The sequence below is a fragment of the Panthera leo genome, chromosome A2 (genome assembly GCF_018350215.1).
Source record: "Panthera leo isolate Ple1 chromosome A2, P.leo_Ple1_pat1.1, whole genome shotgun sequence".
Lineage (NCBI taxonomy): Eukaryota > Metazoa > Chordata > Mammalia > Carnivora > Felidae > Panthera > Panthera leo.
The window spans coordinates 39,410,825-39,426,470 of NC_056680.1; the positions used below are offsets into that span (position 1 = coordinate 39,410,825).

Sequence of the window (15,646 nt, forward strand, 5' to 3'; positions counted from 1 at the left end):
GCTACAACATACATGCTGTTTCCAAGGTGAGCCTTGGAAACATGGCAGTGAAAGAACCCTGTCACAAAAGACCACATATATTATTTCATTTACACAAAATACCCCAAACCAGAAAGAGTGTATCAATGGTTCCCTAGAACTGGGGATGCCTGTGTGCAGTGGAGTGGGGATACCCTGGAGGGTGACAGCTTAAAAAGCACAGGATTCCTTTGGGGAGTAAGGAAATGAGGCCACAGTTCGTTATTCTGTGAATGTACTAAACACCAATGAACTGCACACTTTAAATAGATGAACTGTATGATACAGGAGTTGTATCTTTAAAAAAGCTGTTATAAGAAAAGCAAAAATTAAAACTTCTGAGAAATAAAACACAAATCAATCACCCGCAGACCTCAGCTACAAGGAATGTTACACTAAGTCTTTCAGGCAGAAGGAAAATATTACCGCATGGAAATCTGGACCTAAACAAAGGAATGAAGAGCACCAGAAATGGTAAATATGTGGGAAAATACAAAAGACTTCTTCTGTTATACTTTGCAACCTCTTTAAAATATAATTGACTACATAAAAATGTTAATATATAATGGGAGATTACAACAGCAGTAACAGCAGAAAGGCAAGGTGTAAGAGTGGTAGCATACTACTCTAAGATTCTTACATTACAGATGAACTTGAACACCACCAGTCTGAACTGCATGGGTTCAATTACAAGTGGGTTTTTTTTTTTCTCGAAAAACACAGTATCGTAAATGTATTTTCTCTGTTCTCTGATTGTGTTAGTATTTTTTTCCTTAGCTTACTTTATTGTAAGAATACGCTATATAATACATATACAAAATGTGTTGAGTGTTCGTGTTATTTGTATGGCTCCATATAAATAGTAAACCATCAGTAGTTAAGTTTTAGGGGAGTCAGAAGTTATATGTGGATTTCAATTCCATATGGAGTCAGCACCTCTAACCCCCGTGTTGTTCGAAGGTCAACAGTATAGGTAAAAAAAAGTCTGTCAAGGACGCCGGGGTGACCTCAGTTAAGTGTCCTATCAGGATCTAGCCCCAGGTCATGATCTCAGGGTTCCTGAGTTCCGAATGCCACATCAGGCTCTGCGTTGACAGTGGAGAACCTGCTTGGGGTTCTTTCTCTCTCTGTCCCTCTTCCGCTTGGGCACAGGCATGCTTTCTCTCTCTTTCTCTAAATAAATAAGTAAGTAAGTAAGTATACTAAGGCAACAAATTAAACCAAAGACTTACAGGTAAGAATAAAGAATATAAACAGAAATTAAAAAAAAAAAAACAAACAAAAAAACACTCAACCAAGCCAAAGATGGCAGAAGAAAAGGGGAAGAAGATAGGTGGGAAAAATAGAAAACAAAAAGTAAGACAGATTTAAAACCAATCATATCAATAATCACATTAAATGTAAATGATCTTTATTTAACTACAAAAATTTAATTATATCTGCCTGTAAGAAACCCATTTCAAAGATAAAGACAAAAGGGCATTTGGGTGGCTCAGTCGGTTAACCATCTGAGCCTTGATTTTGGCTCAGGGGATTATCTCATGGTGTGCAAGTTTAGCCCCACACTGGGATTCATGCTGACAGTGAGGAGCCTGCTTGAGATTCTATCTTCCTCTTTCTCTACCCCTTCCCCACCTGCACACTTACACACACATGCACGTGCTCTCTCTCAAAATAAAGTAAAAAAAAAAAAAAAAGACACAATTATGGAAAAAGATAAGTCACGATAACCCTACTCATTTATTAAACCTCCTTGATATATGACAAAGGAGTATCAGAACAAAAAAACTTATCAGTGATAACGGTGATCCCATAATGACAAGGGCTCAATTCCTCAAGAAGACACAATTCTAATTATTTATGTATCTAATAAGAAAGTGGACATAATTAAATCAGAAGTCAAAAACAGAAGGGTAACTGGAAAAACCTCACGTTTGGAAACAAGGTGACAACTTGAAATCATGCATCAGCCAAAAGAGGGAGGGAAAATTATAAATCACTTTTAACGGAATGAAAACGAAATACAATAATATCAAATTGTATGGACTGTAACTAAAGAAACACTCAAAAGGGAAATTTATAGCATTAAAGGTCTATATCTGAAAAACAAAGTTCTCAAATCAATCACATCAAACTGACACCTTAAGAAACTAGGAATAGAAGAGTAAATGAAACTCAAAATACACAAAATAAAGACCAGATCAGGAATCAATGGAAAACATAAGAAAAACAATGGAACCAAAATCTTGTTGAGCTCAATAAAATTCTGATAAGCCAGACTCATCAGAAAAAGAAGACACAGGTCAACAATAAGGAATAAGGTGACATCTCGATAGCTGCTACACATCTTAAAAGGATAATATGGGAATATTACCAACAGTTTTATTTCGGTAAAATGGACAAATTCCTACATTCCTTGAAAGGCACAAACTGCCAAAGCTCACTCAAGAAGAAACAAGTAATATCTCTATAAATTTTAAAGAAATTCAATTTGCATTTCAAACCTCCATAGACAAAACTCTAGGCTCAGACGGCTCCACTGGTGAATTCTACCAAACATTTAAAAAGACTTAATACTAATTCTACAGAAACCCCTCCCGAAAAATGAAAACGAAGAAGGAATTCCCAACTCATTCTATGAGACCCACATTAGTATGAATACAAAACCAACTACATGACAAGGTTAAGTAAACCACATACCAATGGCCTTCATGAGTGTAGGTGCAAATATTCTTAAAGAAAAAAAAAAATCTAGGGGCACCTGGGTGGCTCAGATGGTTGAGTATCTGACTTTGGCTCAGGTCATGATCTCATGATTTGTGGGTTCGAGCCCTGCGTAGGACTCTGTGCTGACAGCTCAGAGTCTGGAGCCTGCTTTAGATTCTGTGTCTCCTTCTCTCTGCCCCTCCCCTGGCTCATGCTCTGTTTCTGTCTGTCTCTCGCAAAAATAAACCAACATTTAAAAAACTTTTTTAAAAATCGAACACAGATTATTGCCAAGAACATAAATGTATCATGACAAAGTGGGCTTTTCCCCCAGGAATGCAAGGTTGGTTTAAAATTCCAAAAACCAACCAACGTAATTCGGCATTAAACATGAACAACTGTATGATCTTAACAAATGCAGGAGATGCAGAGCAGGGAAATGTACTTGACAAATCCAACGTTCATTCCTTAATTAAAAACTCTTGGCAAAGTAGAAAAGAACTTCCTCAATCTACAAAAAAGTACAGCTAATACCATACTTAACGATAAAAGACTGAATTAAAACTCAAGAACAATGTAAGGATGTCCACTCTTTATAGTTTCTATTCAACACTATTCTGAAGAGGTAGTGTAGTAGGCAAGTAAAGAAAAATAAAAGACATCAAAACTGGAAAAGTAAAACTGTCTTAATTCACTGATAGGGTCATCTATAGAAAAAACTGCAAAATCCACACAAAAGCTACAGAGGCAGTAAGTTTAGCAAAGATGCAGGAAACAAGACACACAAAAATAACTATTTGTATAAACCAGCTAAAAACAACCAGAAATTAAAATCTTTAAAGTAGAAACAGTTACATAGATAGCATCAAAAATGTGAAACACTTTGTGATGAATTTGACAAAAGATACCCAAGAATGAAACCCACAGAACGCCACTAAGAGAAGACCTAAATGGGAAACCCACACAGTTTTCAGAGATTGACTACTAAATCTAATGTGGTTAAGATGTCTGTTTTCTACAAATTCAATGCATCCCAATAAAAATCCCAGCAGGCTTGGGGCGCCTGGGTAGCTTTGTCAGTTAAGCGTCTGACTTCGGCTCAGGTCATGATCTCACAGTCCATGAGTTCGAGCCCCGCATCGGGCTCTGTGCTGACAGCCTTGGAGCCTGCTTCAGATTCTGTGTCTCCCTCTCTCTCTGCCCCTCCCCCGCTCTCACTCTGTCTCTCTCAAAAATAAAAGTTAAAAAAAAATCTTTTAAAAATCCCAGCTTTTTTTTGCAGAAACTGACAAGGTGATGCTAAAATTTATATGCAAATACAAAGGACCTAGAATAGCCAAAATAACTTTGAAATGAACAAAAGTGTATCTTAATACTCCCCAATTTCAAGAGCCTAACAAAAAAAATGTTAAGACAGCACAGTACCAGTGTAAAGACAGAGATTGAGGGAACAAAACAGAGTCCAGAAAGTGACATGTATACAGTCCATTGATTTTTCACCAAGATACCAAGCCAATTCAAATGAAGATATAATCTTTTCAATACAAGATCCTAGAATAACAGGATGGGCATATGTAAAAAACAAAACCAAAAGAAACCACCTAATTCACCCTTACAAATACGTATACAAGTATCAGCTCAAAACAGACTGAAGATCCAAATTTAAGAGTTAAAACTATAAAACTCCTAGAAGTAAAGACCTGAGAAAAGCTTGGTGACGTTGCGTTTGGCAGAGATTTCTTAGGTATGACACAAAAAGTAAAAGTTATAAGAGAAAAAAATCACAAATTGGACTTCATCTAAAACCAGTGTTCTTCAGAAGACTTTTAAAACATACACCTGAATCTATAATAAAGAACTATCACAATTCAGTAAATCACACAACCCAATTTAAACATGGGTAGAAGATCTGGGGGAAAAAACCCACAAAAAACCTTAAAATATACAGATGGCAAATAAGCACATGAAAACAACGATCAATGTTATTAGTTATCAGGAAAATACAAAACCACAATAAGAGACCTTCAAGCATCCTCTATCTGCCTAAACTTAAAAACACACACATCAAGGTTGACAGAAATGGGGAGCAACACAAACTCACACACCGCTTTGGGAATTTAAAATACAAAGTCACCATGAAAAAACAGTTTGGCAGTTTGTTAAAACATTAAAAATACCCAGTGACTCCAGCGCTTAACCCAAGAGAAATGAAAGCATATAGGTGTACACCAAGACTTGTTTGGAAATGTACAGAGCAGCTTTATTTGTACTGGCTAGAAACTGGAAACGCAAATGTCCATCAACAGGTGGATAAACAAGTAGAACAGGTGTACAATGGAATATTATTCAGCAATAAAAAGGAAAAAATATGGACAAATCTCAAAATAAGTACGCTGATTCAAAGAAACCAAAGGAAAACCAAAAAGTATATGTTGTAGGATCACATGTATACAAAATTCAAGAAAACGCATACTAATGTGTAGTTGCAGAAAGCAGATTAGTGGTTGACTGGGAACAGAAAAGGGTAGGAGGAATTACCAAAGGGCAAGAGGAAATTTTTAGAGATGACAGATAATTATTTCACTTGTGGTGGTTTCTCCAGGTTCTTCTTTAAACACGAAGTTTCTTACAGGACAATTATATTTTAATAAAGTTAAAAAATTAAGCCCAGATGACAAGATGTTGTGCTTTTTCTCCTGATTACAATACTTTTTAGTTTTTCCTAAATAATAGAGGATTTAGTAATACAGAGTAATAGAGAAATTATACATTAGTGTATAAATTAATGTTTTCTTGTTCATCACTTTTTTAAAATCAGGACATCAAATCTAGTTGTTCGGTACTATTTGATAATGTATTACAGAAATGCTACAAATACATCTGTTTTTTGTAAAGTAAAGTATTTCTCACTAGCTTGTAAGTATTTTCAAAATGCTCTATCTTCCTTCCCAGTAATTTTAATTGGCAAATAAGCCTAACATTTTAGCTGTAAATTTAGTATCAATACCATCATTACCATTACACAAACTCACCCCATAAATTATAACATGCATCTCTTCAGAAACAATCTGTACCACCACAGTTTTCACCAAGGCATAAAGTGGTTTTCCTGATGGCTGGAAGAGTTCATAAATCCAGCTTGTTTACAACTTCATGTAATTTTGGGGTCACTATGTTATTTCTTATATTGCCTATATAGTAGAGTAAAATCCTATTCTTCTTCCCGATCTCTACACCAGTATCTAGTCCGAAAGTTTTTAGGCCCAGCACAAGAAAAGATATGAAAGGCAAAAATCACAGCCAGACTAAGTTTACTTAAAGGTCAATTACCTAGCTGGTTCTTTCTTGCTTATAGCATGTAAGTTTTCATGGGGCTAGACACAGGGAGAGATGGGACTTCTTTCACTACTTTTGAATCCCTGAGTCTTGAAAAGCCAGAGGTAAGGAAAGAAAGTAAGCCAACTCTCATTTACCAGAAGTCTTGCTTTTTTCAATTCCAGGGCTAGGGTTTGTTTGTTTGTTTGTTTGTTTGGGGGGGGATGGGGTAGGGTGGTGGTAAAAAGGTTTAAACTACTAATTAAAATGAATTTTCAGGTTAGATGAGGAAAATCCAAATCACGTAAGACAAGTGGAAACTGGCACTAATTGCTCCGCATTCATCATTCTTAGGCTGTTTTTTGCTGCAAAGCAGATGCAAAGGAAGCCAACAAGATCGCTTTCTTGAGTCTAAATACAGCCAGTCGCAAGAATTAAAAATATGTTCATTCATATACAATAAATGGTATTCCATAACTTACAACAAATACTTGCTTAACTGAAGATCCAATTAGAATCCTCAAGAACGGACCTGTAGAAAAAGTCTGATTTATCTGCAGACTACAAATATTCTAACTCAAAAGGGCAATCCATCAGTCCAAAAGTCTGTTCTTGAAAGAAAAATTTATATATATACATATATATATCACACAAGAAAACCACATTCTGTATCTTACTTTGTGCAACCCTGATGGATTTACTCAATTACATCAAGGTAAGAGTTTTACAATGAAAGATTAAGGAGCAGACACCACCAGGAAGTCAAAGTTACAAGTTTAGCTCACACCTCTTTCCTCAAAAATCTGACTCATTAGCACTAGACTTAGCAAAGTTAAAATGACACAGAAATATCCAAGATATGTTTGTCATTATGTAGAATTTGAAAGATGTTTACACTTCACCACACTGCCTATTATTAAGACTTTGGAAACACTACTATAAATTTAAGTTCCACTATATAAATAAGACACTTGAAAAAGTAAAGAGTTACCAAAATAAATAAATAAATAAGTAAACAAAAGTAAAGAGTTACAATAAAACTCTCATTTCTAAAGCCCTATTTCATATAAAACTAGACAGCCTGGATAAAGGAAAGAGGACTAGGAAAAGATAATTAGGACCTATTTACTTGACAAGATCAATGAACTGGAAACAAAACAAAATTCTGGTGATTACAAAACATAACTGAAAGAGTGAAGACTATACTGGTCACTGAGAAAAACAAGGAAATATCCTTATACAATTTTCTGTGCATGTTATGAATAAAATTACATCTGAAAATATACCTTTCAAAACAAAAGGATCACAAAGATTCATCGAGTTACCATTAGCTGGTTTAACTAATAGGATTAAGCCAAACACTAAATTTAGCAAAAGTTCCCGAGCTAGGGATCAACATGGTTGCTGTGTACTAAATTTATTCATGCTTATATAGAACATTTCCTGTTTGTAAATGCTTTTAAAACTAGGTATGGACTTTCTAAGTTTGCATGTAACCTCTTTTTAGAAGCCAACTTTGCAGTTCGGCATTAGTCTCTATTTTCACTGGGTATTTGTTTATTCCCAAAGTCGTGTTCCAGTAATTAAATGCATATTAATAGCTAACAGGTTAACTGAAAATGTAAAATTCTCTTTTTACAAAAACATTCCAATTCATCAGAAGTATCTTCTTTCATGAAATTCATTAGGTCAATGAGTTTTAAAAATACTGATAAACAATTAAGAGGCTTCATTTATAAAATAGAACCAACTGAAAGGGAAAGCTCATATAGGACTTCCACTCTGAAAATAATAGGTAAAATACCAATATCTGTATTATATTAACGAGTTCAAAAAATTCTCCAACCCATCTCTTGAAAACCCCTTGCTAAGAGAATTCCACCCATTCTGAGTCCTACTGAGCTTCAAAATTTCTAAGAAAAACAGACTTCATGACTTGGTCAATTTTAATCCTATCCTCCTTTAAACCATATTGCATCTAGACCAGGCTAGCCACTGTTTTACAAACCTTTCAAGATAGCTGTTGCTAAAACCTTAAGCCAGCAAGCAGAGAACAGAACGGAATTTAAGAGAAAGGTATTTTTTAGTTCTCCTGAGAAGGAGAACCTTTTTAAAAAAGACACTGGTTCACAAGAATTCTATTTTGGGGTGCCTGGGTGGCTCAGTCAGTTAAGCATCCAATTCTTGCTTTCAGTCCAGGTCATGATCTCCAGGTCCATGAGTTGGAGCCTCACATCCTGCTCTTTGCGGACAGTGCAGACAGAGCCTTCTCTCTTTCTTCCTCTGTCCCTCCCATGTCTCTCTCTTTCAAAATAAATAAATAAACTTTTAAAAAATTCTATTTTGCAATAAATTGTAGTCTCAGCTGTGAGCAGAAAAGCAAGTATGAGTTTGAAAGGGAGATAATGAAGGAACCATCTTAAGAATAATACTATGCAAAGAGTAAAAATTCTATAGAAACTAGAGAGAAAGTAAACAAATGTGGGTAGTATTTCCAAGTCATTTACCGAGTGATTTTTTTTTTGAAAGGACATAACCTATGTGCACAAAGGGTTAACCAATATGACATTATTTTAAAAAGGAAACATTTTATACTAGAGATTGGAGAATGGATTACACTTGAAAAGGAACACCTAAGAGTACAAAGCTGCAGCAAAGTAAGATCCTGCCTCTGAAGACTGAATAACAGTCACTGTCCCTGCCCATGAGGGCTTCAAATTTATATTTGGGGCAACAAATGTTAACAAGAAATTCTGGTGCAAAATGACGATGTGCTGCTAGAGAAATACACAAAGTTCTTCTATGATCACAGAAAAAAAGAATCAAGAGAGGTTTCCCAAAAGAGTTGACATGAGCTGGGTCTTACCATGCAAAGGTGGTGTTTACTGTTTACTTTACCAAGTAACAGTAATAAGGTAAGAGTCTTCAGGCACTGTCACAAAGAACATGCTGAAGGAACACTTAAGTTTGACCAGAAGGTGCATGGTAAGAACAGGCAAACATGAGCGGGTGGGTAGGACAGTGCCAGCCCAGGCTGGGCCTTGCACATGACGTTTAAGGAGACAAGGCAATACCTCCCTGGGCAATCAGGCAGCAACCAAGTATTCTAAGCAGACAAGCTACATGATCTAGGTGTTTTCTAGAGAGATCACTGACTACCTGGCCGACCAAGGCTACTGCAATAGTCCAGGTGCAAGTCTGGACTAGAGAGGCTTGCAATTAATGAAGTTCACAATGAAATAATGAGGACCTGAAGTGAGGTGGTAGCAACAGGAATACAGGAGAAATAGAGTAACAGAATTTGATACCTGGCTGCTACAGGTGGGTGTCTTAAAATGATGTCTACAGAGGCGCCTGGGGGGCTCGGTTGGGCGTCCGACTCTTGGTTTCGGCTCAGGTCATGATCTCACGGTCCATGAGTTCAAGCCCCACATTGGGCTCTGCGCTGACAGCGTGGAGCCTGCTTGGGATTCTATCTCTCCCTCTCTCTCTGCCCCTTCCCCCCCAAAAGTAAATAAACTTAAAAAAAAAATGATGTCTACAGATTGGTGGCTATATAGGTGGCAATGCCATCTTCAGAGGAAAACTAAATAGAAACAATATAAATGTGGAGTTGGAAAAGATCTGAGTCACGTGCAACTGTGCTATGTAAACTCAGGTTGGGAATGTAAACTCTAAGCCTCATTTCATTATCTGAAATGGAGATATATATCATAAATTTAAAGCGATGAAATGAGACAATGCATGAAATGGGCTTAATATAGTGCCTACTATACATTAAATGCCCATTAAATGTTGGCCCTTATCAGCATAATTATTAGGTAGGTTGGGGCCAGGTTACTGATGAAACCTTCGATGAGCTGTGTCCCACACGTCTTCCTGTTACCTAATGAAGCTCGTTCTAGGTCTTACAGTTACAGTACCTAACTCACTCAATTACGGTTTGTTCAATAAATGCTAAGCATAAAAAAGTGTAAGGGCGCCTGGGTGGCTCGGTCGGTTAAGCGTCCGACTTTGGCTCAGGTCATGATCTTGTGATGGTTCGCGAATTCGGTTAAGCGTCCGACTTTGGCTCAGGTCATGATCTTGTGATGGTTCGCGAATTCGAGTCCCGCATTGGGCTCTGTGCTGACAACTCAGAGTCTGGAGCCTGCTTCCGATTCTGTGTCTCCCTCTCTCTGCTCCTCCCCCACTCATGCTCTCTCTCGCTCTCTCCCTCTCTCAAAAATAAATAAAGCTTAAAAAAAATCTTTTTAAAAAGTGCAAATTACTCCTGCTGTATTAGAACCAAGCTTTGCCTTGAGGCAGGACCCAGGATTAACTATTGCAGAAATACAAACTTTGTAAAAATAAGAAACAGAGAGAAGCATCAGAGTCATTCTTTTAATTAAAAGATATAACAAAGACTACCACTAGGACTGCAGCACACCTGTCTGTAGTTAAAACGCCTTCCACACCAATGTTTTGACAGAAAGCCTGTATCTTAAGGATCCTTAATAGGAGATTAACTGAATCTAGTTTTGGTCAGTCTGAAAGTTTAATTTTTTAGACCGGGAAAAACAGAACAAAGATTTTTAAGTCCACAAATGAAGGATTTCAAAATAAAAACACTAACTATATCTTAAATAAGGAAACTTCAGCTATACATACTCTTGCCAAAAAATTTTAACACATAAAGCCTTCCTATTCCTATTCAAATTCTGAAATATACAAATATCTACGGACATTATCTTGGAATAGAGGAGTGAGACATTACAAATAAATTATTTTCCATATACTTTTAAACAAGTAATTTGGCATCATGGTATTTAAGTTATTTCATTATTATAAACTGCCAAAACTGACACAAATCACAGAATTTTACAACTGGAGGAGACACAGAAATCATCTAGTTCTGCAAATTTCGGGGAACTTCAACTTAGTGCAACTCAGTTTAAAATCCCAATCTGTTATCTGTACATACATAATGTCTTACAATGTGATATTTTTAAAGCTTTCATTCACAACTGCAGTAAGCAGAAAACTGTGTATAGTGAAACTTCTAAGACATCCTAAGACTCTTTGAAACATAATTCCATCAAATTTCAGTCTGTCTGGACAGCCAAATTCCACAATCCTCATAACCTTCCAATAAAGAAAAAAACAAAACCAAACACTAATTGCAGAATTTCATGTTGCTAAGATTCACCTAGATCAGAAGTAAGTTCTCCGTATAGAATTCTGATGGGTTTTTTGTACATGATTTATAGGTTGGGTAGACCAGAGACGAGGCATTGTCAGGCACATCCTGCGGGGCCAAAAACAAAAACAAAGGGCAGAGAAAAAATCAGGGGGCAAAGAACACTACCTACCCACCTCCCCGTATTATTTATCACTCCGGTCCTGAGCATCAAAATGTAATTCCCCTTCTTATAAATTCACTTCAATGATGCACACCAAAAGTACATGTCAGGATAAGCTGACAGTTTACGGTCATACATTTTGTCCCAGAGTACACAACAAATTACATGTCCTGTGAGTGACTTCTTTAATTTTCTTAACTGGAGGAAAAAACCACAAATAAAGACAGCAGTACATACCAGGATAGCAGAATGTACATAACAGAACACAGATGCTGAACGTCTAATGATATGTGTGCTCCATCAGACCCTGCTCAGGAGACAGATACCTTCCACTGCACCACTGCCTTGGGAGAGTCAATAATTCACAAACTCACTGCTGCTTCTGACCACTGATTTTAATGGTGGCATGGCATGTTCTTTCAAAGAATTGTGTAATTTTCTGAATGAGTCAAGCGATGAACAGTACTTCAAAGGTGATTTTATGGCAGTCAGCACATACTGCATATTCTCGGCCCATTTTTATGGGCCTATTCGATCAAGAGACAGACTGAAAAACATCACAACAAGCAAAATAAATCACCCAATCTATACAGGCTTATGGTAACTTTTTACATCATAGGTGATATGATTAACCTAATAATCTCAGGATAATTCTAAGCAAAGTAGCTATTCAGCAAACATTATATTATGGCCCTTTTCTAATTTTAACGGCCCTGGAAAAGGGTGACATGTTCTCCCGTGAGATGGCAAAGGTGAAGGGAAAGAATTAAAAGAATGCAGTTAAAATACTTTGGTATTATATTAATTTGTCCATTTAATTATGTCACATTTCTATTTCTTCCATTCTACTAACTGGGTAGGAAATCAAGTAAGTTACTTCACTTGTCTGAGCCCCAACTTCCTTAACCGTGGAAGCTGGAATAACAACTTTATCTCAGGATTGCTTTGAGGATTACATTGGGAAAACGGACATAAAAAAGGTATGGAAAATGTAAAGTGCTATGCAAATATAAAGTATTTGAATATATCATCTTAAGATTTACAGTCTAAATGTTCAAGTGCCTGGTGCAATACACTCTACATGAGTGCTCAAACATTTGTCCATTTATTCAATCATCATTTAAAACTTAGGTCCCAAAAATTCAATTCTGGAACACAAAGACCACCTCATGTACTACTTATGTATTTTTCAGTAGTAACATTAAGAAATCAGTTTTGCCTAGGGGCACCTGGGTGGCTCAGGTGGTTAAACGTCCAACTTCAGCTCAGGTCATGATCTCACGGCTTCTGAGTTCAAGCCCCATGTTGGGGTCTGTGCTGACAGCTCAGAGCCTGGAACCTCTTTTGGATTCTGTGTCCCTCTATCGCGCTGCTTCTCCCCCACTCATACTCTGTCTCTCTCTCTCAAGAATAAATGAAACATTAAAAAAAAAATTAAAAAAAAAAAGAAATCAGTTGTGCCTTTAGAATGAGTCATTCGATCCAATCCAATCCAATCCAATAGGTTTTTGGGTTTTTTTGTTTTGTTGTTTTTCTTTTTTAACAATATGTATTCTGTGCTAGGTCCTGCGCCAAGTTGCTACATACAGTAAAACTCACTCATTTAGTACTTATAATACCCCTGTGGAGAAGTTACCATCCACAAATGAAAAACAAAAGCACAAGTTTAAGTAACATGGCCAAGGACATAAGGTTAGCAAATGACAGAGCTGGTGTTAGTTGAACTTAGGTAGGACACCAAAACCTTGGCTCTCAACTACTACTACTAACTCTCCAATATGGTAGCCACATGTGGCTACTGGGCACTTGAAAGCTGGCCAGTCTGAACTCAACTGTGCTGTAATTACAAAATGCACACCAGATTGCAAAGACCTAGTATGATAAAAAGAACACAGAAAGTCTTACTGCAATTTTATGTTGATTACATGCTGAAGCGGTAGTATTTTAGATAAAACAGATTAAACAAAATAAATTCTTAAAATTATTTTCACCTGCTTTTCACTCTCTCACTGTGGCTAGCAAAGTTTAAAATTTCATGTGGCTTGCAATGCATATACTTACATTGGACAGCACTGATTCAGAACATCATACAAAACATTTCTAATACAAAAAGCACAAAAGAGCTTTAAATTTACAAACACAACATGTTTTAGAGTACAAATATACTCTTCAATCTCAGCTAATAGCTGTTTTAATACTAAATCAGTGTAACCAATATAAAAAAAACCTTTATATAATCTCTTAATGTGAATTATTATTTAAATTTTATTCCAGAATTAGATTTTTTAAATTTCCCATTATGAAAATTGCTTTTTCCAACTGCAAAAGTGGTATCAACTCATCTATACTATAGAAATTATAGAAAAGCACACACACAAAAGAATCCATCATCTTACCAGTCAGAATATTTTAATCATTACTTCCAGATATATATATCAAATGATATGAAATACTGAAGTGCGATCATATGGTTTTATCATTTTGAAACTCGCTTTTTTTCTAATATATTACGAACATTTCCTTTTAGTACATATTCTTTCTAAAACTTAACTTTTTATTTTGAAATAGTTAGATACACAGGATGTTGCAAAAATAGTATGAGGTCCCATATAACTTTCAACCAGTTTCCATACAGGGTCGCATCTTCTGGATTATATATAGTACAACATCAAAACCAAGAAACTGGGCACTGGCATGCGTGCGTGTGTGTGTGCATGCGCAGTTCCATGCCACCTTTTCACAAGTGTAGATTCATGTAACCACCAACACAGTCAAGATTAGATTTCATCAACACACAACTTTCTGTCTTGCTACCTCTTTACCCATCTTCCTCCTTTCCCACCAGCCCTAACCCTTGGCAACAACTAATCTAATTTTGTTATTACAAAAATGTTAATGGGCTCCTAGGGTATGTGATCTTCAGAGATTGGCTTTTTTCACTCAGCATCAGATAACTGAAATTGGTGCCAGTTGTTCTATTTATCAAGAATTTGTTCCTCCTTAATTGCTAAATAGTATTCCACATGGTATGGATGTACCATTCGTCTACTGAAGGACATTTATATTATTTCCAGTTTTAGGCTATTACAAATAAAGCTGCCGTGAACATTTGTGAGCAGGTTTTGTGTGAACTTAAGTTTACATTTCTCTGGGACAAATGCCCAGGAATGCAACTAGTAAGTCATACAAGTAAGTATATGGTTGATTTTGCAATAAACTGCCAAACTATTTTTCAGAGCGGTTTTACCATTTTACATTCCCACCACAAATGTATAAAAGACCTCCAAACATTTTTTGAGCTACAAAATATTTACTGATATTTCATAGTTTTTTTTTTTTAATAATTCGCTGCTGATTCCCATGTAGGTAATTTTCTTCTTTTTTTTTTTTTTTAAACTTGTAGCAAGAATTACTACTATCAAACTCCACTTACTGGGCCAGAGACCCTTGTGGTATTAGGGAAAGACTTGCCCCTCAGGTAGCACACTACCTACATTTGTGAGTTTATCATCCAGTCATTTTGTTACAATACTGATGTAATTAATATGTTTACACAAATATTTTTACATGCAGATCACACAAATTCCTAGAAGGTGAATTGTTTGGTCTCAGGGTACAAATATTATTATTTTTAAAATGCAACACCCAGTGCTCGTCCCAACTAGTGCCTTCCTCAGTGCCCATCACCCACTTTCCCCTCTCCCCCACCCCCAATCCACCCTCAGTTTGTTCTCTGTATTTAAGAGTCTCTTATGGTTTGCCTCCCTCCGTCTCTGTAACTATTTTTTCCCTTTCTCTTCCCCCATGGTCTTCTTTTAAGTTTCTCAAGATCCATATATAAGTGAAAAGATAGGATATCTGTCTTTCTCTGACTTATTTCACTTAGCATGACACCCTCCAGTTCCATCCATGTTGCTACAAATGGCATGATTTCATTCTTTCTCATTGCCAAGTAGTATTCCATTATATATATAAACAACATCTTCTTTATCCATTCATCAGCGGATGGACATTTAGGCTCTTTCCGTAATTTGGCTATTGTTGAAAGCACTGCTACAAACACTGGGGTACATGTGCCCGTATGCATCAGCACTCCTGTTATCTCACGGTACAAATATTAAAGGCATGATACCAACTGCCATAATGGCCTTCAGAAAATTTAAATCAACTTACTCAGCCACCAAGTATCTGTGAGAACACCCAATTCTTCCTAGACTCACCAAAAAATTTTTAATCTTTAAAATGAGATTTCCCAAAAATGCTTT

The 15,646-nt window shown here is 36.4% G+C and overlaps 1 protein-coding gene and 1 pseudogene across 1 annotated transcript in view; both read right to left on the bottom strand.

The window, feature by feature from the left end:
• LOC122214574 (RING1 and YY1 binding protein) overlaps nucleotides 1-15,646 on the bottom strand; it is a 79,764-nt gene that overhangs the window by 52,574 nt on the left and 11,544 nt on the right. The gene's annotated exons all lie outside the window — the stretch shown is intronic.
• LOC122214680 lies at nucleotides 14,777-14,933 on the bottom strand (annotated as a pseudogene).